The sequence below is a fragment of the Monodelphis domestica genome, chromosome 3 (genome assembly GCF_027887165.1).
Source record: "Monodelphis domestica isolate mMonDom1 chromosome 3, mMonDom1.pri, whole genome shotgun sequence".
NCBI lineage: Eukaryota > Metazoa > Chordata > Mammalia > Didelphimorphia > Didelphidae > Monodelphis > Monodelphis domestica.
In genome coordinates, this window is record NC_077229.1 from 128098850 (window position 1) to 128121219 (window position 22370).

At 37.5% G+C, this 22370-nt stretch overlaps 1 non-coding gene across 1 annotated transcript; it reads left to right on the plus strand.

The window, feature by feature from the left end:
* Positions 1-20242: 20242 nt before the first annotated feature.
* On the plus strand, positions 20243-20349 carry LOC130458567 (U6 spliceosomal RNA). Its single transcript, XR_008917983.1, has one exon. It is a non-coding gene; the product is annotated as a U6 spliceosomal RNA (small nuclear RNA).
* The last annotated feature ends 2021 nt before the right edge of the window (positions 20350-22370 follow it).

Consider the following 22370-nt stretch of genomic DNA (forward strand, 5'->3'; position numbering starts at 1 on the left):
TTTTGCTGGGTTTATTGGTGTTGAAAAACATAAGCCAACATGCTACACAACTAATTCACAGCAACAGATGTAGCACAGATATTGGTGGGCATCTTGCCAAATTCTTTTAAGAGGGCCTTCCTCTCTAACTTACTCTTATGCTCTTTGATTACTAGAAAGTAAAAGGCGTCAGACTACAGGATTAATGTGCATGTTCTTTAACTAATACTTAAACCCTATGAAGCACAAGTTAAAATTTAAATTGGCCATTTATGCTTTGGTAGCCAGTACCAAATGTAATTAATGAAGGCAATCCAGAAATAGAATTAAAAGCATCAAGACTTGGGCAATTCCATTGTTTTACATCAGTACATATCTCCACACTTGGATTTGTGGAGGTACCCCATCAGCAATCAGTTCTTAAGCCTCTACCCTCTGGCGAACCCTATCCTTCTTGAATTTGCTGTGTTTCAAACAGCCTTAATCATGTGATTTTGACATAATGGTTTTGTTTCTACAGAAGAAATAAACGTGTTTAGATATTGCAAGTAGTTGATTTAATTCTTAAAATAGGGAAGTATATAATAATAAAGCCACAAGTGGTAAACATCTAACCAGTGAGTTTGAATGCACTAATCTCCTTCAGCCCATTTCTTGGAACCCAGAAGTACTAGAAATCCTTCATTTGACTCCCAATTCAAATAAGCAGCATTGTTTCCATGGGTTCCCTTGTTCCATGGTTCAGCTCTCATATCCCATAGGACCTCAGATGAAGACTCAGAAATTCTGGACTCAACAGCTTGAAAGTTAGAAAGTATCTGAAATCCATTTTGAACCCAGAACCTCCCATTTCCAGGTCTCCATTTCTATCCTCCCAGTCACCTAGCTGCCTCCTCCTGCCACTCTTCTTTTTGTCCTGAGGCACAACCCCTCTCTCTGACCTTGACCACTACCCTCCCCCATCTCCTGAGTATCTTTCCACTTTTTGTCAATATATCCCATGTTGTCATTTTTGCTTGTTGCTTATTCATTTCAGTCGTGTCCAACTCTTTGGAGATTTTTTGGCAAAGATACTGGAATAGTTTGTCACTTTCTTCTCCAGCTCATTTTACAAAGCAGGAAACTGAGGCAAATAGGGTTAGGTGACTTGCCCAGGGTCCCCCAGCTAGTAAGTGTTTGAGTACAGATTTGGATTCAAGAATATGAGTCTTTCTGACTGTAGGTTCAGCACTCTTTCCACTTTGACACCTACCTGCCCACCCAGTCCCCAGGGATCCTCAGAGAAGAGTGAAGAGGAAGTTAACAGAAAGAAATGACTCATAAAAGTTCAATCAAATTCTAATAGTCTAGGCTCCAGGGTACCTCCCACCTCTAATAGTCTGATTCTGTTGGGAATTTCCCAGTTACCTTTCAAAAACAATTTCTTTTGCATCCATCCTTCTCTCTGATAATCAATGAAAGGCCGTGCCGCTAACTGAGATTTTTCCAACCATCAGAAGAGAAGTTGGAGGGAAGAGCTGTTTAGAAGGAGAGAGGCCTCTGAAATCACATGTTGTAGGTGGCTCCTCAGCCTCCAAATAAGGCAGAACTTTACCCCCAAACCAACCTTTGAGCTGAATGAAAATACCTTTAAAATGCAAGAGATTCAAACTGTATCTGAAATTGTCGGAAGAGCCTACCCAAGGATAAAGAGTTTGATTTTCTTCCCCAAAACCATGCCCACTAAACAAGTATGTAATGGTTCAGATAGTTAATTCTGCATACAAATTGCAGGCCTTTGGCCTCCAATTGTACATTGGCACATAGAGAACCAATCTCCAGATTGCTTGTCTGCTGAGGTGGCAGCTTTAAAGTGGTCTGATCTCTGTAAGTGTATACTACCAGAAAGTTTGGCCCTTGGGGTCTAATTCGAATCCACCAAAGCAAGGAAATTGAAAATCAATCACTTGTGGGCAAAACAGCAGAGCTTAGAAATTGCATGTTGCAAAGATGTGCAGAGTTTGTGAAATCCCTACTGTCTCTTTCTTGAGCTGGAAAACAGGAACCAAATAACCTGAACATAAAATATAAGCTATTTGGCTATTCATTCATTCATTCATTCACTCATTCATGTGTCCTTATCAACCAATCAACAAGCATTTATTAAGCACTTGCTATATTATATGAGGCACTGCTAGGCCCCGGGGTACAAAAACAAAAGAAAAATATATGTTTTGCTCTTAAAGAGCTTACATTCTGATGGGGGTGATTGGCATGTCAATATATAGATGTAAACAGAACATGTGTAAAACAGATATGATTACATAGGGTGGGGGGAGAATGTTAAGGCTCTAGAAGCCAAGGGAAAGGCCTCCTTCAAAAGGTGGTACTCAGGCTGAGTCTTGCAGGATCCCAGGAATTTTAAGAGGTAGAAGTGAGGAGGAAAAACATTCTGGGCATGGAGTACAGCCTCTGCAAAGGTTCAGAGTCAAGAAACAAGTGTTAGCCAGTTTGATTGCTCTGTAAACTATGTGGAAGCAAATAACATGTAATAAGACTAGAAAGGTTGCATCAGGCCAGGTTGTAAAGAGCTTTCAATGCCTAGCAGAGCAAATTATATTTGATTCTGGAGACAATAGGAGCCACTGGAGTTCTTTGAGTAGGATGGGGACATGGTCAGAACTGTGTTTTAGGAAAAACACTTCAGCAACTGTGTGGAAGCTAGGGTTGGAGGAGAAAAAAAAATTGAGATAAGGACTCTAATTAAAGGCAATTACAATAGGCCAGGGCCCAAACAGAGATGTTGACTGTGTGTCAGTACAGAAGAAATGGAAGAGATTTTGTGTTTTCTACCTATATATCCATCTCTGTCTTTCTGCCATCTATCATCTTTCTATCTACCATCTATCTATCATCTATCATTTATGTATCTCTCTACCATCTATCTATCCATCTTTCTACCAACTATCTACCATCTATTTATCTACCATCTGTCATTTATCTTTCTACCATCTATCTACTATCTCTCATCTATCTCTCTACCATCTTTCTACCAGCTATCTATATCTATCATTTATCTATCTTTCTATCTACCATCTATTATTTATCTATCTCTCCACCACCTATCTATCCATCTTTCTATCAACTATCTACCATCTATTTATCTACCATCTATCTACTCTCTTTCATCTATCACTTATCTATCTCTCTACCATCTTATCTACCAACTATCTCCCATCTATCATTTATCTATCTTTCTATCTACCAACTATATATCTTTCATCTGTCATTTATCTATCTTTCTACCAACTATCTATATCTATCATTTATCTATCTACCATCTATCACTTATCAGTCTTTCTATCTATCATCTATAATTTATCTATCTTTCTGTCTACCATCTAACTATCATCTACCATCTATCTGTATTTCTATCTATCTATAATCTATCGATTTATCTTTTTATCTATCTACGTTGATGAGGGTACATCTAAGAGTTTATGATTTGGATAGAAGAATAATCTCTCTCCCTGTCTTTTTCTATCTGCCAAAATTCTTCCTATTTCTTGACTTTTGGGAGAGGAAATATATACATGCACCCTGGGTTTATACCAATGGTATTCTTAGATCTCCAGCCTTTGCTCCAAATTGGTCTTTTATTTCTCTGGGGAACAGTACAGAGAAAAAACTTGGGAGGAAGCTCCAAAGCTTCTCTTTGCAGAGTATGTTAATTAAGGAACCATGTCCCCACCTCCACCCCCACCCTCCTCCTTCTGTGCCTTTTTGACAACCTGCTCCTCCCACATACAGGAGGAGAATCAGGCTGTGTAAGAATGAGACTGAAATACCAAAACCTACAGTCATTTAATGGGTAGGACTGAAAACTAACAATCCATTGGAATAAAAAAGTACAGGTAGTGCTGAATTCAGTTCCATTCAACAAACATTGACTGACCATCTACTAAGAGAAATGCAAAGTGCCAGGTCTTGCTAAGGGAATGGGAAGAGGAATAAATCCAAGTACCTACCTTTGAAGGGGATGAGACAAGAACATAAAGAATCACAGTGCAAGAATGGAAATATAGCAGTGCCACAAGAGAGGTACAAATGTTATTCAAGGCCAGAGGAGGAAAAGAATGCTACCAAAGGGAATCTAAACCACAAACAGAGATGGGTATGATTCAAGGAAGGTGTGAAAAGAGCAAAGGAGAAATCCAGTCAAGGAGCTTTAGGATAATTTGTAAAAGGAAAGAAAATTTTCAAGGAGGGAAGAATCAGAGAAGGTTCATGGAGGAAGTGACATATGGAAGCACTGGTAAGACTTAGAAAGAATTTTGCATATACTTTCTATATTCATTGTAATTTGTTATTTTTGCTTAACTGTTCTTTGTTACAAGGGAGGGGTCAATGCAGTGGGAGTTGGTGTAGATCAGGAAATGACTTTGATGCAAAACAAAGCAAAAAGCATCAATAAAACTTATTTTTTAAAAGGAGTAAATTTCCAGGGATGGGGGAGGTATTCCAGACAGAGAGAACTAGCATGAAGAAAGGCGTGGAGGTGGGAAAGCATGTGGTGTGTTCTGGGAACAGCAGTAGCCCAGTTGGGCTGGGGGCTACAGTTATGCATAAGGGAGTTATGAATGACAGGGCTAAAAAAGGTAGATTGTATATATACCATAGAAGATCCTAATTGTCATGGAATATGTGAATTTCTAATCTAAGCAGAGAAAATGCCAGAATTGACTGGGACCTTGGACATATTCTGATCCAACTTCTTCCTTTTTCAGATGAAGATATTGAAACCCAGAATGGTAAGGGTAATTTGCCAAAGGTCACAGAGTTGGTGGCAGAGTCAGGAGCAATATCTCTTATCTTCAGTCACTCTAGTCACAATTTTCAGTAACAACATTATGAAAGTATATAGTAGAGATAGACTACTGGGATAATATCAAATACTACCTGAACGAAGCTTTATTCCCATTTTTGAAAGCCATGGCAGATAACTAAGGAATATGAGCCCTTTAATCAACTTCCCTGACATAATGAAGCAGATTACACTAAGCTACTCTGCTGTAGAAAAAAACATATCCTCCTTGCTCAAGCTTTACATAATCATTGAATTTACACTAAGAAAGGACCCCATAAAGGGAGTCATTGAAGTGAGAATGGATAAAATCATCAGGACAAAGACTGTAGAGAGAGAGGAGAAAAGGACCAAAGACTGTGTTAAGAAGCACCTTAAGGGAAAAAAGAGTTGGAAGATGAGTTAATGAAGGAAACAGGAGGAGAAGGAAAACCAAAAGCATGCAGATACAATTTAAGCAAATAAAATAAAATTAGTCCCAACACTGGGATTCCATTATATATGCTATCAGAACAATTTCATAGACAGAATGTCAGCTTCTCCAATGAAACTCAGCATTTCAGAGTTGGTAAAGAATGTCTTGTCCATACTCTTCATTTTACAGAAGAAACTGAGGCTTAGAAATGGGAAATAAAAAATGATTCAACAACAAATGGAAGCAAAATGTACAATGCAGCATGAAATTTTCTAATTTCATGGTTATTTTGAGAAAAGCATATTGTCTTTTCTCTAAGGTATGAATAATGAGGTGTAGGGCTTTTTATATACAGTTTCTATCTATAAAAGGACAGTGAATAACATTATTGACAGAACTTAATTATCAAGTCCATTAATGCTGAACATTAAAAAATAAAGTTGGAACATTATAAAGTTTCACCTCACTCAAAACAAAAGCATGAGGGGCAATTAAATAAACCTCTGTGTGGGTGTGTGTGTGCGTGTGACAGAATTAAATATCCTTGGAGATGGAAAGGACCTCAGATATCATCAAATACACTTCTCACCTGACCATTTCCAACAAGCGATCATTTAACCTCCACTTAAAGATATCCATCAATGGAGAAATCACTAGTATTTAAAGTTAACCTCAAGGATCTGTGATGTTCTCAATATAGATTGCAACACTTCTGTGCCTTAGCAACAACTCTGTAGGAATTCTCAGTGCCAGCATGATGATAAGCCTCTCAGAACTTAAGTAGAGTAGTCTTCAAGAAATGGACATAAAGTCCTTTTATTCCTGTCTCATTGATTCCCTATCTCATTCCCTCCAAAACCCACTGTGCTTTTGAAGTTTCCCATTTCTCTAAAAGTCGTTGTCATTCTTCCAGTCCTTCAAAGCTGTAATCTCAGCATTATACTAAATGCCTTGAACCCCCCCCCATTCCACATATCCAACAAGTGGCCAAATTGAGTCATCTATATCTCTGCAACTTTTCTCACGTTCAACCCCTTTTCTCTATTTACTAGACCACTATGCTATTTCACCCCTCACCTAGACAACAGAAGTAGCCACCTTAAATCTCTCAATCAACAAGTCAGTCAGCAAGGACTTAGTAAGTGCCTTCGGTGTGTCAGGTGCCATACTAAGCACTTGGGACACTAAATGACAAATAATAATCCCTGCTCTCAAAGAGCTCATAATCTAACGTGAGAGATCACATGCAAAGTATATACAAACAAGATGCCTACAGAATTAATTGAAGATTTCAAAGGGAAGGCACTAAGATTAAGGAGGAATGGGAATGGCTTCTTTTTTTACCTTCATAATACTTTATGGTATTTTTTACCAATTACAAGTAGCAACAATTTTGTTTTCTGACAGTTTGCTACCAAAATTCTCTGTTTCCATCCTACTCCTTCCTGCTCCCCAAGATGTCAAGTAACCTGATAAAGGTTATACATGTGCTATCATGTAATCCAAATTTTCTATATTCATCATGTTGTGAAAGAAGACACACATTGAACATATAAGAAAAAACGCATGAAGGAAAGTGAAAAATATGCTTTGATCTGCAATTAGATTCTATCAGTTTCTGCTATTGGCAACAGAGAGCCTTTTTCATCAAGAGTCCCTTGAAGTTGTCTTGGACCTTGCATTGCTGATAAGAGTTAAGTCATTCACAGTTGATGTTCACATACTATTGATTTTGTTGTGTACAATGTTGTCCTGGTTCTGCATCAGTTCACATAAGTCTTCCCTAGTTTTTCTGAAATCATCCTGTTTGTCATTTCTTATGGCACAATAATATTCCATTGCAATCATATACCACAACCTGTTCATCCATTTCCAAACTGATGGGCAGTTTCTAAGTCTTTACCACCATGAAAAGAGCTGCTATAAATAGGTCCTTTTCTCTTTTCTTTGATCTCTTTGGGATGCAGACCAAGAGTGGTATTGTTGGGCCTGAGGGTGTGTATGGTTTTACCACCCTTTGTCTTGGTTTCAAATTACTCTCCAGAATTGTTATCATCAGTTTACAACTCCACCAACAGTAAGAAGAGAAAGCCCTCTTACAGAAGATAGGAATTAAACTAAAAATTGAAGAAATCCAAAGAAACCAAGAAGCAGAGTTGAGGAGGGAGAGAGTCCCAGGCATGGCAAACAGGCAATGAAAATGCTAGTAGTAGAGAAAGTTGGAGTGTCTTGGTTGAGAAACAGTAAAGGGAACCACTGTCACCAGATTACAGAGTATATAGAGAGGAGTAAACTGTAAGAAGACTGAATGGTAGGAAAGGATCAAGTTATAAAGGGATTTAAAAGTCAAACAGTAACAATTTGATTTGTTTTTTGCTTTTTAACTGGAGGTAATAGGGAGCCACTGGATTATATTTCGGGTAGGAGGGGTAACATGGTTGTTTTGGCTTTTAAGATCTTTTTGACAGTTGGAGGATAGACTAGAATGAGAAGGGACTTGAGGCAGGGAGTCCAGTCAGCAGGCTATTGCAGTTGTCAAGTTGTAAGGTGATTAAGTCTGTACCAGGGTGGCAATAACAGTGCCTGAGGAAAGGGGCATATAGGAGAAATGTTAAAAGGTAGACACAACAGAGATTGAGTCATCAAGAATGACATCTTGGGTCATGTGCCTAGATGACGGGGAAGATGTTGGCACCCTTGACAACAATAAGGAAGTTAGGAAGAGGGGAAGATTTAGAAATAGAGACAATGAGTTCAGTTTGGGGCATGTTTGAGTTTATGAAATATCCAATTCAAGATGTCCCAAATTAATTTTACTAAAATGTGAGGTCTGACCATGTAATCTGTCCTTTCCCACCGGTCAATAAATTCTAGTGGCTCCCTTTTGTCTCTTAAGAAGCCTCCAGATTAATTTTTATTTATAACAAGAATAAAATATATACTCTCTTTGGCTTTTAAAATTCCTCACAATTTGGCCCTATTCTAATTTTCCATCTTTATTATTCATTACCTTCCTTTGCACACTATATGATCCAGCCAAACTGGCCTTCTCTCCATTCCTCATCAAAGATTCTTCATCTCCCATCTTGTGCCTCTACACCAACCTTTGCCTCACATGATCCCTACCTTCCTTACATACAAGGCTCAAACCTTTCCTCATGAGACCAACTGATTGTGCCCTCTCTCACCATCTTGAATTTCACTAACTTGTATTTTTTTTGTTTTAATCCTACATATTCACATATGTACATATTGGTTCCCTCTATAGAATGTAAGCTTCTCAAAAATAGGGATTTCTCTTTTCTTTGCTTTTGTATCCCCTAGAGCCATGTTGGCAAACCTATGGCTTGCCAAGCCTACCAGAGGGGACTACTCCCTTCACCTTCTCCACCACACTTGAGGACATTTTTTCACATCTGTCCAGCAGCCCAAATGGGTACACTTCCTCCCTCTCCTGTCTGGGATAAGGCGGGAGGCTCACATGTGGCATAAGCATGTGATTTGGGCACTTGGTCTCTAAAAGGTTTGCCATCACTACCCTAGAGCTTTATATGGTGCTAGTCACAGAGAGAAAGTCTTAAGTATTAGTTTTATAAAGTTGAGAATTGGGTTGCACTTGGAGTCTTCTGCTTATTAGGAAGGGCTAGAGTTTGCTTTTCATTGATACAGCCTTTGACAACTCAGGTCCAGCAGAACAGGATGATGGAACCTTGGAGAAGAAGAACACTGGTGAAGGCTTCATATAGAGATCTACATAAAACTCATGATTACCTTATATAGTTCTTAACACTACAACTTCTACAAAGTACTTTCCCCACAAAGACCCTATGAACTGATTGTGTTATTCTCACCATATTGCAGCTAAGAAAGCTGAGTCTCAGAATGGTAATTTACCTATAGTCACATGGCTAATTAAATTAAAACAATGTTACATATATATACATATACATGTGTATGTATGGTAATAGATGTGTGTGACTACACATATGTACACATACAAACCAAATATATGCACCTATAACTGTATATCAAGAGATAACTATATCAAGAGATATATAGTTATACATACATAAAATTATAAATACATATATAACTTGAGATGCATTTACTATACATCTACATGCACATATAACTATATCCATATGTGTATATGTAATAATATACATGTATATGCACACGTACATACACATTTATCTTTTGCCCATTAACAATCATTAGGTCTACCATGTGCTAAATGTTTCCCTTTTGCTAGTTCCATTAAGGTCAGCAGGATAGAGAACTCCCCGGCAGCTCCCTCATTACAATGCATTAAGTCTAAGCTATTTGGCATTGGAACTAACTGATTTTCAAGCCAAATTCCAAAGTGCATGGAGAGCTCACCTTAGCACTAGAAGCACAGCTGTCCTAAGTAGGACTCCAAAATGTAGAGGCTGCTACCAACATGTACACCATTTCAGCCGGGTAGGAAGAACAGAGTTTAGTATGAAGTTATCCAAAATACTTAGTTAAAATAAGAAGTTAATGACAAGTCAAATTCATGAGATCCCAGATCCATTAGAGAAAGAGTTCTTATTTGGGTCAAAATAGACTGTGAAGTGTACAGACCCCTCCTCAGAACAATGTTTTTAAATTAATAAAATACATAGAATTAAAAAGGGAAACAATTATATTAAAATAGTCATCAAAACTTTTAACTCTTTCAAAATATGTTATTTTTGTTTCTTTTTATTATTTATATATTTATTTGCATTATTTATACATATGTGTATTTATAAACATATTTACATTAGTTATTTATAAGCATATTTATATTAGTTATTTATAAATATATTGTATTATTCATAAATATTTATTATATTTGTTTATATTATTTATTCTTTTTCCCAATTACACTTAAAAACTATTTTTGCATTTCTTTTCTAACATTTTGAGTTCCAAATTTTGGCCTTCTCTCCCTCTCTTGTCTTCCACATGGTATCAATTTGATATAGACTATACATGTGCTATCATGTCAAACATTTCAATATTTGTCATGTGGTAGAAGAAGATACATATTTTTTTTTAAATGAAGAAAATAAAGTGGAAAATGGTATGCTTCAATCTATATCGAGATTCCATCATTTCTTTCTTTGATGGTGGAGGGCATTTTCATGAGTCCTTTGGAGTTGTCTTGGTTCATTGTAGTACTGATAACAGCCAAGTCATTCATAGCTGATCATAGTAAAACATTTTTTCTATAAAGTTCATAAACTCTGTAGGTAAGAACCCCTAGATCAAATAACTGTATGCTTTGCTCCTTCCCCCAACTGGTTTTATCTCATGTAAACTCTCTGACCAATCCATCTCTTGTGCTTCATATCAAACATTGGCCTCCCCAAGAGAGGCTTTGCCATGTCCCAATGTCTCTGACAACAGGGCAGATAGCCTGGGATCTCTGCCTTTCTCACGTGGTTCAATGTCCCAGAGTCTCTCCTCAAGTCCTTCTTTGCTGAATTAGAAAGTACTTAATAAATGCTTGGTGACTGAGCAATTGGTTAAAAAAATATTTAAGGCCACCATTTTGTCCTGCTTCCCTGCAGTGCCAAAATTATTAGTTATGACTGTATTTAGAAGAATCTGAACACTTTGGGGCTTACTGGAGCAAACAAAGCATTCTCTTCTCTACCAAGTATATTTTTAGCCTTTTCCTCTGTAAGAAAAAAAGAAATCTCCATTCTTACCCTTATTTAAAGTTGCAAGGTGCCATGGGTTCAGGAAGAGTTTAGAGACTTTGGTGTACGGAATAAGGGATGTGTATGAAAAGGATAATGAAATATGAAAGAGTTGATGTCAACTATCCAAAACAATACAACGAGGATTCCAGAGCAGAGGGTGTTTTACCAATGAAGATGTTTTGAGATTGTCAGCAGTAGTGAATAAACATTTATTAAGCACCTACAATGTTCCAGGCAATACTCCAAGAGGTACTTGGACTAAAAAAACCCATCATGCTTTGGTAGTTAATTTGTTAGAGGTTGATCAACCTCTCAGAACTTAGTTAGATTGCTCTGATTCATGCTTGTCAGTGGGCCAGTATTGAAATTCTCTCCAAATTGAAATTTGGCAGAAGCTGCCAGAATTTGTGTTCTCCTAGCATAAATTTTGAGACCACCCCAAGGCACTGAAGGAGGACTTTAAGAGAATAATAATAGCTTATATTTATATGGAGTTTTATGGTTTGCAAAGTACTTTATAGCCATTATTTTGTTTGTTTCTCACAGCAACCCTATGAAGTAGTAAGTCCAAGTATTGTTTTTGCTTGTTTTTTAATAATGTATGTTTTATTTTTTATTATTTTTCCAGATTACACATAGATATAATCTCAATAATTGTTTTCTGACATTTTGAAATCCATGTTCTCTTCCTCCCTTCCTCCCTTACCTCCTCTCCAGACAGCAGGTACTATGATATAGGTGGAACGTGTCTATCATGTAATAAATACATCATTAAATGCTTATTTGTTATGAAATAAGACACTATTGCTTACACTAAAGAAAAATTTATGAAGGAAATAAAATGAAGAATGTTATGCTTCTGAAGAGACCTATGTGAACTGAGGCAGAGTGAAATAAGCAGAACCAGGAGAACACTGTACATAGTAACAGCAATATTGTTTGATGATCAGCCATGAAAGATTTAGCTACAATAACAATTCTGGACAATTCTGAAGAACTTATGACAAAGAATGCTATGCATAGCCTCTGGAGAAAGAACTGTTGGAGTCAGATGCAGATCAAAGAATACTATTTTTCACATTAGTTTATTTACAGTTTTATTTAGGAGTTTTGGTTTTATATGACTATTCTCTTACAATAATGACCAACCTGGGAGTATGTTTTGCATGACAATACATGCATAAACCAAATCAAATTGCTTACCATATCTGAGAGCCTTGCTCTGGACCAGAGAAGGTGAAACCTAATCAACAGTTAGTGTGCCAGGGCCAGTGGTGAGAGGAGGAGGCCAAAAATTAGATTTATTCATTCAGCAAACACTGTATAAGGTATTTGCAAGGTCCTGTGCTAGATACCTGTTTGACTCACTTTTTTGGCCCTGTTTCTGTCTCTCCCTCTGTCTCTCTCCCTATCCAATGAGCCCCTCATTGGAATATATTCAGAAATTTCCTTTTGCTCTCTCTCTGTCTCTGTGTCTCTCTATGTTTTTCTGTCTGTCTGTCTGTCTGTCTCACTATGTGTCTCTCTGTCCCCCTCTGTTTCTCTCCCTCTCATTTTCTCTTTCTCTTTTTCTTCTGATCTCTTTTTCTCCCCTCTTCTTCCAAATATTTTTGTTGCTACTCCTATGTATATTGAATGTGTGTGTGTGTGTGTGTGTGTGTGTGTGTGTGTGTGTGTGTGCTAGTACAGCATATGGAAGGGAAGCTGTCTAATTCACATTGTGAATGGAGAACAACAGAAGAAACAATTATTAATTGCCACACTCTCACCTCAGATGGTGTGATTATGTGTGATCTTTGCTATAATTAACCTTGCAAATTAAGCTGTTCGTACCACATGTAGGTGTTATTTAGTATTTTGGTTTGCACCATGATCCACATCTCTTCCTTCTCTCTCTCTCTCTCTGACTGTCTGTCTCTCTGGCTCTCTGTCTGTCTCTCTCTGTCTCTCTCTGTCTCTCTTTATGTCTCTCTCTCACTTCTCTCTGTCTCTGTCTGTCTCTCACTCTCTCTCTGTCTGTCTCTCTCTCTCTCTCTGTCTGTCTCTCTCTCTCCCTCTCTCTCATATACTTATGTGTTTTATGTGTTTCTCTTCATACACACCCCCATAGAATGTAAGTTCCTTGAACCAAGAACCTTTTTTTCATTTTCTCTTTGTATCCTTAGAGCCTAGCACAGTGTCCAGCACTCAGTAAATATTCAATAAATATTTGTTGCATTGGAATGGATTTGGAAGGAAATTTGGAGAGGGGTAATGTCTTATCCAAGGTCACATAGCTACTTACTAGCATATCAGGGACTCACTCTGAGGTCTCCTCTTCTCCATATAGTATAGTACTGCCTGGAACATAAAAAGAAACAAGTGTTCCAAGTGATTTCTGAACTCAGATGGGAAAAATGGAGGTGGTCCATGTGGATAAGTGATATTCAGGTCTGAGGACAGGAAGACGAAGCTAGCATTTCTTGTATCACATTAAGATTTGCATAGCACTTTATAAATATTATCTCATTTTATTTTCACAACATACTCACCTGGAAGGCTGATGTGGGATCCCCATTTTATGGATGAGGAAATGGAGGCAACCAGAAGCTAAATGACTTGCCCAAGGGCATACATAGAGTAAGTGTTTGAGGCTGGATTTGAACTTTGGTCTGTGTCCCTAGTCCATCTTTATATCCACTCTGCCACCTATATAACTAGTATATATATATATATATATATATATATATATGTATATATATATATATATATATATATATAGGCAGGGGTCCAAGGTCTGACTATGTTAAAAATATTTTTGTCTATCAAGATAGCATTATTATATATCTATTGCAACATCATTTGTAAAATCAGTGAATTTTTAAAAAATAATCAGAGGCAAAATTCTGTCAGGTTCCAGCCAATTCTAATTATTCTAAATTAATTCTATTTAATTTTGATTAATCAATTAATCAATTCTAAAATAATCCAGCCAGATTCTAATCTCACAAAAATTACTAACTATATATTAAGAACAGAATATAATCATACTTAATATACTTTTCTTAAAACATGCCTATACACACATATATGTCTTATTCAGTTCATACACAATTATGAGTGATGGCTCGAGAACAAGCACCTCCAAGCCCTTTTGTGCTTCCATAATTCCACAGCATTGTATTATCTTATCACACTCAGTTGCAATTTCATAAATTGTTTGACCACAAAAAAAAAGTGGAAAGATTTATATGAAGTGATGCAAAGGAAAGGGAACAGAACCAGGAGAACACTACTGTATTCAGTTATAGCAATAATGTATGATGATTATCTGTGAATGACAACTATTATCAGCAATGCAAGAAGCCAGGGCAATTCCAAGGAAGTCATGAAGAAAAAGGATATCCATTACTATAGAAGGAACTGAGAGTGAATGCAGATCGAAACATACCATTCTTTACTTTATTTCCTCCATGAATTTTTCTCTAATGTAAGCAATAAATGTCTTGTTCTGCAACATGATGAATGGGGAAATGTGTATTATATGATTATATATGTGTAACTGATCTCATATGACCTGCCTTCTTGTGGAGTTGGGAAGGAGGGAGGAAAAATGAATTGGACAGATTTTTGGGCATAGCTAATATAAGAATTTGTTTCTCTTGGATAAGCATATTTATTATAATTTATCATATATTTAAACAAATCATATGTGTTATGTTTTGTTATGCTAAATGTTATGTTTGTTAAATATTTAAAAATTAAAAATAAATGGTAACAACAACAAAAAATTAATACTAGAGTTCATATCCATGATGTGACCATGAACAGAATTTCTTTTTAATGTAGCTTTCTGGGAGAAGCTAGGTGGCTTAGTGAATTGAGAAACAGTCCCAGAAACAGGAGGTCTTGGGTTCAAATATGACTTCAGATACTTCCTAGTGTAAGGAAGGAATTAATCCGAAGCACAGGGGAGGTGCAAAGAAGAAAAAAAAACCTCAACATTCCAGTCTGAGAACAGAAGGGGGATGGGTGACTCCAACTGTCACTCAGGCACTTCTTCAGCTGAGAGCCAGAGGAAGGAGGCAAACCTCCCAAGCTGGGAAGAAGCTGGATCTCTCTGGGGATCAACAGCTTTCCCCGTGAACCCCTGGACACCTCTTCCTCATTCTCAACAACAGCACAGAGTCATCTGTGAATACTGTAGACAGGGACTTTGAAAGGAAGCCGTCTACAGAGAAATCTGCTGTCAAGATCTGCTTCTACATTTCTCCCTGACCTGTTCCTAGACTCCTTAATTAAAAGCTAATTAGCTGAGGAATAGGGATCAACCGGCAGCTGCCTGGAAGAGGGTTCAAGGCACTCAGCCCTGAACTTGGGGAGGGCAGTCTGCCAGAGGGGACACATGTTAGGGTTTCCTGCTCCCCCACTTTCCTTGCCTGATAGCCCTACCTCTCCTTCCCTGTGTGAAGCCAAATAAATTGTTTACTACTTTAGAATTAGGTCTGGCTGGTTTCTGAGGCTAGGAAAGGGGACAGAAGATTTGGGGAGAATCACATCTCTCCCCAAAAGGGGAAGGTTAGCTCAGGATCCCAGTGATCCAAACTGCCTAACCCAAGGAATGACATCTCTCCTTGTTAGTGGGGTGACCCCAGGTTTCTAAAGGGAAGTGACAGTGGGTGTCCCTAAGGAGAACAGAGGCAGAAGAATCCATCCTGCCTCTCAACAATAGCAGGGACCAAAGGGAAGGCATCTTACCAAAGCTAATCTCTAGTTCTTGTCTTCCATCTCCCAGAACTGTTTTCTGAGGAGACATATTCCCTCTGTAAGGGGTATAAGAGTTGGCTCCCAGAAAAGAGAGAGGAAGAGAAGGTGAATCTCTTTCCCCTCTTTCCCCATTTCCCTCTCTCTCCTTCCATTCCCCCTATTCCCCTCCCAATCCTCATATTACACTAGCCATCTGACCTTGTTCCAAGTCACTTAACTACCATTGCCTAGTACTCACTTCTCTTCTGCCTTGGAACTAATACATAATATTGATTCTAAGACAGAAGGTAAAGTTTTTTTTTAATGTCTTTTATGAATAAGGATACAATTTGGGAACTTGGGATGATTTTATTTTTTTATAATGAAGTACATATTTTTAGACATTTTAGTTAGACTATAATTATAAAATGTTAAGTGGCCCATGTATATATTTTACAAACTATATAAAATATTTCTAATCATATTTCCCTTTAGTGTTCAAATAAATAAAATCACAAAAATTTAATATTTTGGTAACATCCAAAAAAGTTGCATTTTGCTGCCTGTAATATTAAAATTTACAAAAAGTTATAATTTGGAAGTATTTATTGCCATATGAATTATAATTATGTGACATGTGATTTTGATTTTTATGTTATTTAAATTTTTATTTTTCTATCTGTGTAAAAACCAATGTTAGCCTTTCTTATTCCATACTACATTTTTATACAGGCAAAGCCCTTCAATATAAATCTTACTTAAGGATTTTTATCCAGTCCCAGAGGTCCTCTCCTCTCCCCTTTCCTCCTCTCCTGTTCTCTTTAATTCTTTCTCCTTCCCTTCCTTTTTGTCTTCTCTCTATTTTTTTCACCCTTGCTGGGTTGAACTATATGGCAGCTGAGGTCACTTTCATTTCTCAGAGTCTGTGATTTTTATAAGAATTAAGTGAAATAATATAGGCAAAGTGTTTTGCAATCTTTAATATACTATCTAAATATTTAGTTTGTGGATTTTTTGTTGTATGTGTATCTTAGGAGCTCCCTTAGGAGTTTCCCTTGCCTTGAACTCCCACTTGGAAGCTGGGTACCTAAAGGGCGACTGCTACCTCAAGTTAAAGGGTCCCATTCATTATCATACAATAGACACATTCATTCAAAAGCACAGTTATTTACTAAGACAACAAATACATACCAAGTCCATAGGAAGAGAGGGCTCAAACTTACAGTATTTGTTAGTATTATAGAGCCTCAAGCAAGAGCCTTTCTCTCCAATGATACCCTCTCTGAAGTTCGATTTTCAATAGTCAGAGCTAATTCTCTCTTGAACCCATAATCAGCTTTCTTCTCTGCTGCTAAGGCTTATACTCCTTGAAGCTGCATCTGGACTCATGCATCTATGTTTGTTTGGAGCGTATATCTTCCCCTTTTACTATGACTCAGATTCTTTTAAACTGACTTTCTAGATGCTTCTGATCTTCCTCAAATTCTGTTCAACTGACTCTCCAATTGCCAAATGGGATACTTCCTTCTGGGAGGGAAGCTCTGTTGCTGGATGCCATGACTGATAGAGAAGAAAGAGGAGAGAAAAATCTGTTCTCCAAGAAGTAGAATTGGTTTCTTAACTAACTTCAGACTTTCTCTCTTTGGCTCATCCAAACTTTTGAACTCCTAAACCTTTACATTGCTGGCTATCTCCAGAACTTATCTATTTAAAGCCCCCCAAACATATAGCCAGTTTTCAGCTCAGATAGTGTTGCTTCTTCTAAACCAATCAAAGAGACTTGTTTAGAACTCATGTAAAGATTCATTTTTACATTTGGTTTAATATCCCTTTGGTTCTTTTTCTTTATTTAAGTTCTGGGCTTTCAAAGACCATATATATATATATATATATATAATGTTAAATATTGAAATTTACAAAAAGTTGTAATTTGGAAATATTTATTGCCATATGAATTATAATTACATGATATATATGATGTAATATATTAATATATTATATCGTTTTATATATTTTATATAACATAATATATTAAATAAAAAGATATAATACATGTGTGAATATACATATAGTAGTAGTCTCTCAGTAACCAAGGATGACGATTGTCTTTGTGCGCTTTCATCTGTGATATAGATGAGTGTGCACAAAAACACTTGTGCGTGAAAGAGATTTAAGTGGAAAAGTTGATGCACAGAGACAGTCCCACTCTCTCGGTGTTGGAAGCCTGGTCCAGTGACACGAAAAGTCGTTATACCTGGAGACTTCCTCAGCTGCATTGGATGGCCATGTTGTCTTTTGTGCTCCAACACGCCCTAAGCACTCCACAGTGCCTTGCTGCGTCGCCCTCTCAGCCGTTGAACCTTCTTATTGGTTTCTTCCATCTGTTCAGCTGAAACAGTCTTCACATGCTGGGTGAGCAAAGCCCTAGTTCACCAGGGGTCGATGACCCAATGGCTACCCTCACAAGGTTTAGCCAGCCTGTTGAAGCCGTTGCCCAGGGTGTGGCCACTGCCACATGCTAGCAGCTACTAGGAGCCACAAGTGAGAGCTGGGTGTCAGGTGGGGGTCAGAGGCTGGAGAGCTGCTTTAGAAGGGTACGACAAGCCCTCCATATCAGAGATACTACCCCTCCCTGAGCACCCCATACACCCGGTATATACATAAATGTGTGTATATATGTATATATAGATATAGATATAGATGGTCTTTGAAAGCCTTTGATTTGAAATTCTATCCCAAATACCAAAATGAAGATTTCGATGGGACTTTGACATCATCTAGTCCTTACATTTATAAACTTCTTTTTTAAAAAAATATTTTGATAACTATTTCAATATAATTAGCTGTCTATAATCCCATGTATTTTATTTTATGCATTTAAAACATTATTCATGAAGGGGTCCATATGCTTCACAAGATTTCCAGAAAGGTTCATAACCAAAAAAAATGGTTAATAACCATCAATCTCCCACAGCATCTGAGCCCACACAATAATCCCTATTCTAGCATTGCTATTGTGGTAGAAGTGGCATCTGTCTTATGGAAGCTGAACTGGATTGTCTTTAAAGGGCTAGGGATTCATCTTTGATACTTCGTTGTTCTGGGAGCCTGAGATGCTTGAACTATCAATGTGCCTCCTGGCCTCCTGAGGGAGAAAGGACTCAGCTTATTAGGAGTCAGCACTCTTCAAAATTGACAAAATCCTCACCGTTACATGGGTAAAATATACCCTTCTTTTCTTTTCTTTTTTGTAACCCTTACCTTCCATCTTAGAATCAGACCCTGAGCATGCAGAGGGCAAAGAGCCATGACCTAGACAAGGTACTGCCCTTTCGGACTCAAGAGGAACATGGGCTTTTATCCCCAGGTATCCAGAAGGAGGAAAGTGGTGATAGACTTGCAGTAATCAGCCCTGGTGAAGCCACTTCCTAGACATTTTATGAAAAGCATTCATAAGCTAATGAGCATTGAAAAGTGGATCACCAGGAAGGCAGATAGATTGGAGATCACATCAGGGAAAGATCAGCAAAAGAATTAGAGGTGGTTATTTATTTTATGTATATATAAATTATATTAATAATATTAATATATAATAAATTAGAAGAGAGGCCCCCAAGTTGCCTGAGCCTAGGTTCAAAAGGGCCCTGCAGTTGTTGGTGATGGTCCTTCATTTTTGAAGAATGGTGACATCACAAGTGGCTTCTTGATTTGCCAGTGATTTGGACTTAAGTGAGGCAGAGTTGTCCAGTCATCAGCCTCACGCTCTCTTCCAGAGTCATCAAAGTCTAATAGTAAGACAAAAGTCAGGGTAACCGGTGATAGCCTGGGAAGCAGAGGATGACTCTGATGTCTTCCAAGTCTGACCAAGCTTGAAGTGCTCTATGGTACCTTCATCATCCGCCTTCATGGACATTGGAACAAATGGTTCTCCTCCAAGTATTCCACTGGGAGAAGGCTTCCTACGTTTGGGGTATACATCCCCCTAAATCACTGATAAGTTTGTGACCCATTCTCGGTCTGGTTTAGCCTATTTGTCAAGAGGGTTTTGCTGTGGTGTGGCCACTGTGAAAGCTACAGCTTCTTGGCAGTGAAAGTTGGATGAAAGGTGAATACCAAAGGTGCATTGGCAGCCCTGGAAAGGCTCATCCTCTGTGAACGCCCCTTTTACCCCACAGTATGAACCCTAGAGACAAGTGCCCTCTCTAAGAAGAGTACAAAATAGTCTAAACTCCCAGTGAAGACTCTTTGATCTGATTTATAGACTTGGGCCACTCAAATTAGCCTTCCTACACCTCTCAGACAGATTTGTTTGGGTCATTGAACAAAGATGGTGATTTTTGTACTGGCAAACATGGAGAAGAAGGCTGCCCTCCCCACCACCCTATCCCATGCCCCTAAGGATTTTAAGGATTACTCTTCATTTTCATGGTGAACAAATGAGAGATTAAACAATTTTCAGATGCACAGTCAGCCAACTAGTTAGTGGCATAGCCATTAGAAGAACTGATGGCCCCTGTCTTTTCTATCAGAGGTCACATTTCTATCGTGCTCTGTGTATTAATCTCTGTGTTCACTTCAGCAGCACATATACTAAAATTGGAATGATTCAAAGAAGATTAGCATGACCCCTGCTCAAGGATGATATGTGAATTTGTGAAGCATTCCAAATTTCTGAAAAATGTAGATATAGTATTTATCTCACAATAGCCCTATAGGTAATGCAAATAAGATTGTCTCACACCATGTGAAATTACCTTTATCAGCTCAGTTAAAAGATATAAAGCAAAGATTGTTGGGATCTCTGGGGACTGAATGAATCCCATGTATTTTAAAAAAGAATTTTAAACACCATTACTCTGCTCATTAACCTCCTTGGGACATTGTGGGAATTCTAGATTAAATTAGTAAGAAGCTGAGTTTTGAAAAGAAAAACAAAATAAAATTTGCTATTTTTCTAAATGGAAAAAAAAGTCACCTCACCTGCCTCACTTATTTATAAATAAATATATATATATATATCATATATATATTAAAGACAGAAGACCAATCTAAACTGAATGAAATACACTTACCATTAAACTGATAATTTTGTTTTAAAATTATTAAAAGTTACCCCTCCTGAGAGAAAGGTTGGAAAAGCCAATGCTGGAAGAGTTGTGGTAAAACCAACATACTAATACAGTGGTGTTGGAATTGTGAATTAAAACAGCCATTTTGGAAAATAATTTGGAATTGTGCATATGAAATAGCCAAAATGTTTATACCTTTTGAATCTGAGATTCCACCTTGAGATATATCACAGGGAAGTCATTAGTTAAAAAAAAAAGGACTATATATAACAATATTGATGGCAATGAACTGGAAACAATGAAAATGCCCATCAGTTCGGATATGGCTAAACAAGTTATAGTACATGAATGAAATTAATATTGTTGTGTTGTAAGAAATAGGGACTATAGAAAAGTGTAGAAATCCTTACATGAACAATTTGTATTGAAAAAAGTCAAGAAAATTATTTGCACAATGACTATAACATTAATATAAAGAATAGCAATCACAAAATAATAAAAATTATTGTTGCAAAATTATAAAGAAAAAGATTGGTTCCAAAGAAGACATATGAGAAGATATGAGATGGTGACCATGGGTGTAAAACATTGCCTGTGTTGTCAACTTTTTTTCAATATACTGATCATTTTTGTTCTCTTGTTCTTTTAAAAATTTTAAATGATATCTCTCTGGGAAATGTAGGAAGTTGAATGGAGGAACAATACTGATGGTGGAAAAATGAAGAATATCAATAAAAGTGTCTATACATATATATGTATATAAGATCTGTATTTTTTAGCCTTACCTCCCATCTGTCAAAACTAAGTGTTGGCTCCAAAACAGAAGAGCAGTAAGGGCTAGGCCATTAAGACTTTCCCAAGGTCACAAAGCTAAGAAGTGTTTGAGGCAAAATTTGAATCCAAGACTTCCCATCTCTAGGCCTGGCATTCAACCCACTGAGTCACTTAGCTTGCCCCAAAAATATTTTTTTAATATTTTTTTAAAAGCTAGCCTCCCTGGATAATTCTAAACAATAACAGCAACAACAACAACAAGATAAAGAGCTGTTATTAAAGCAGAATTAGCAGAAATATTAATAATAGGTACAGATTGCCAAAAGGGAAACTTAAACGATATAAAGAAACATTTCCTTAAAGGCATCTCAAAGCTGTCTTGGAAGGTAGTGGTTTCCTTTTCTAGAAGTCCCCAAGGAACGGCCAAATGTTGGACAGGGGATTATAGTTTAAGTTCAAAATACTGACAATGGGTAGAAATTACAAAAAGAAAAATTTAAGCTTGCTGTAAGGAAACACTTCCTTCTAATTTGAGGTACCCCAAAGTTGAATAGCTGTCTTGGGGGTCAGTGGTTTCTTCTTCTTCTAGAAGTTGCCAAGCAAGACAGAATGATCATTTATCTGGTATGGTTCAGAGGTTGGACTTTGTGGCCTCTAAAGACCCTACAGACTCCAAGATTCTGTGAAACCTAGACTGGCCCAAGATGACACCACATATTTACTTTAGAGCTGAGCCTCAGAGCCAGGTCCTCAGACTCCAAGTGCAGGGCTCTTTCTGCTGTTACAGCACACTAAGGTGAAAGTGATTTGTCATCCATGAAGACTAAATCTGTTGGCTTTGAAAACCAACA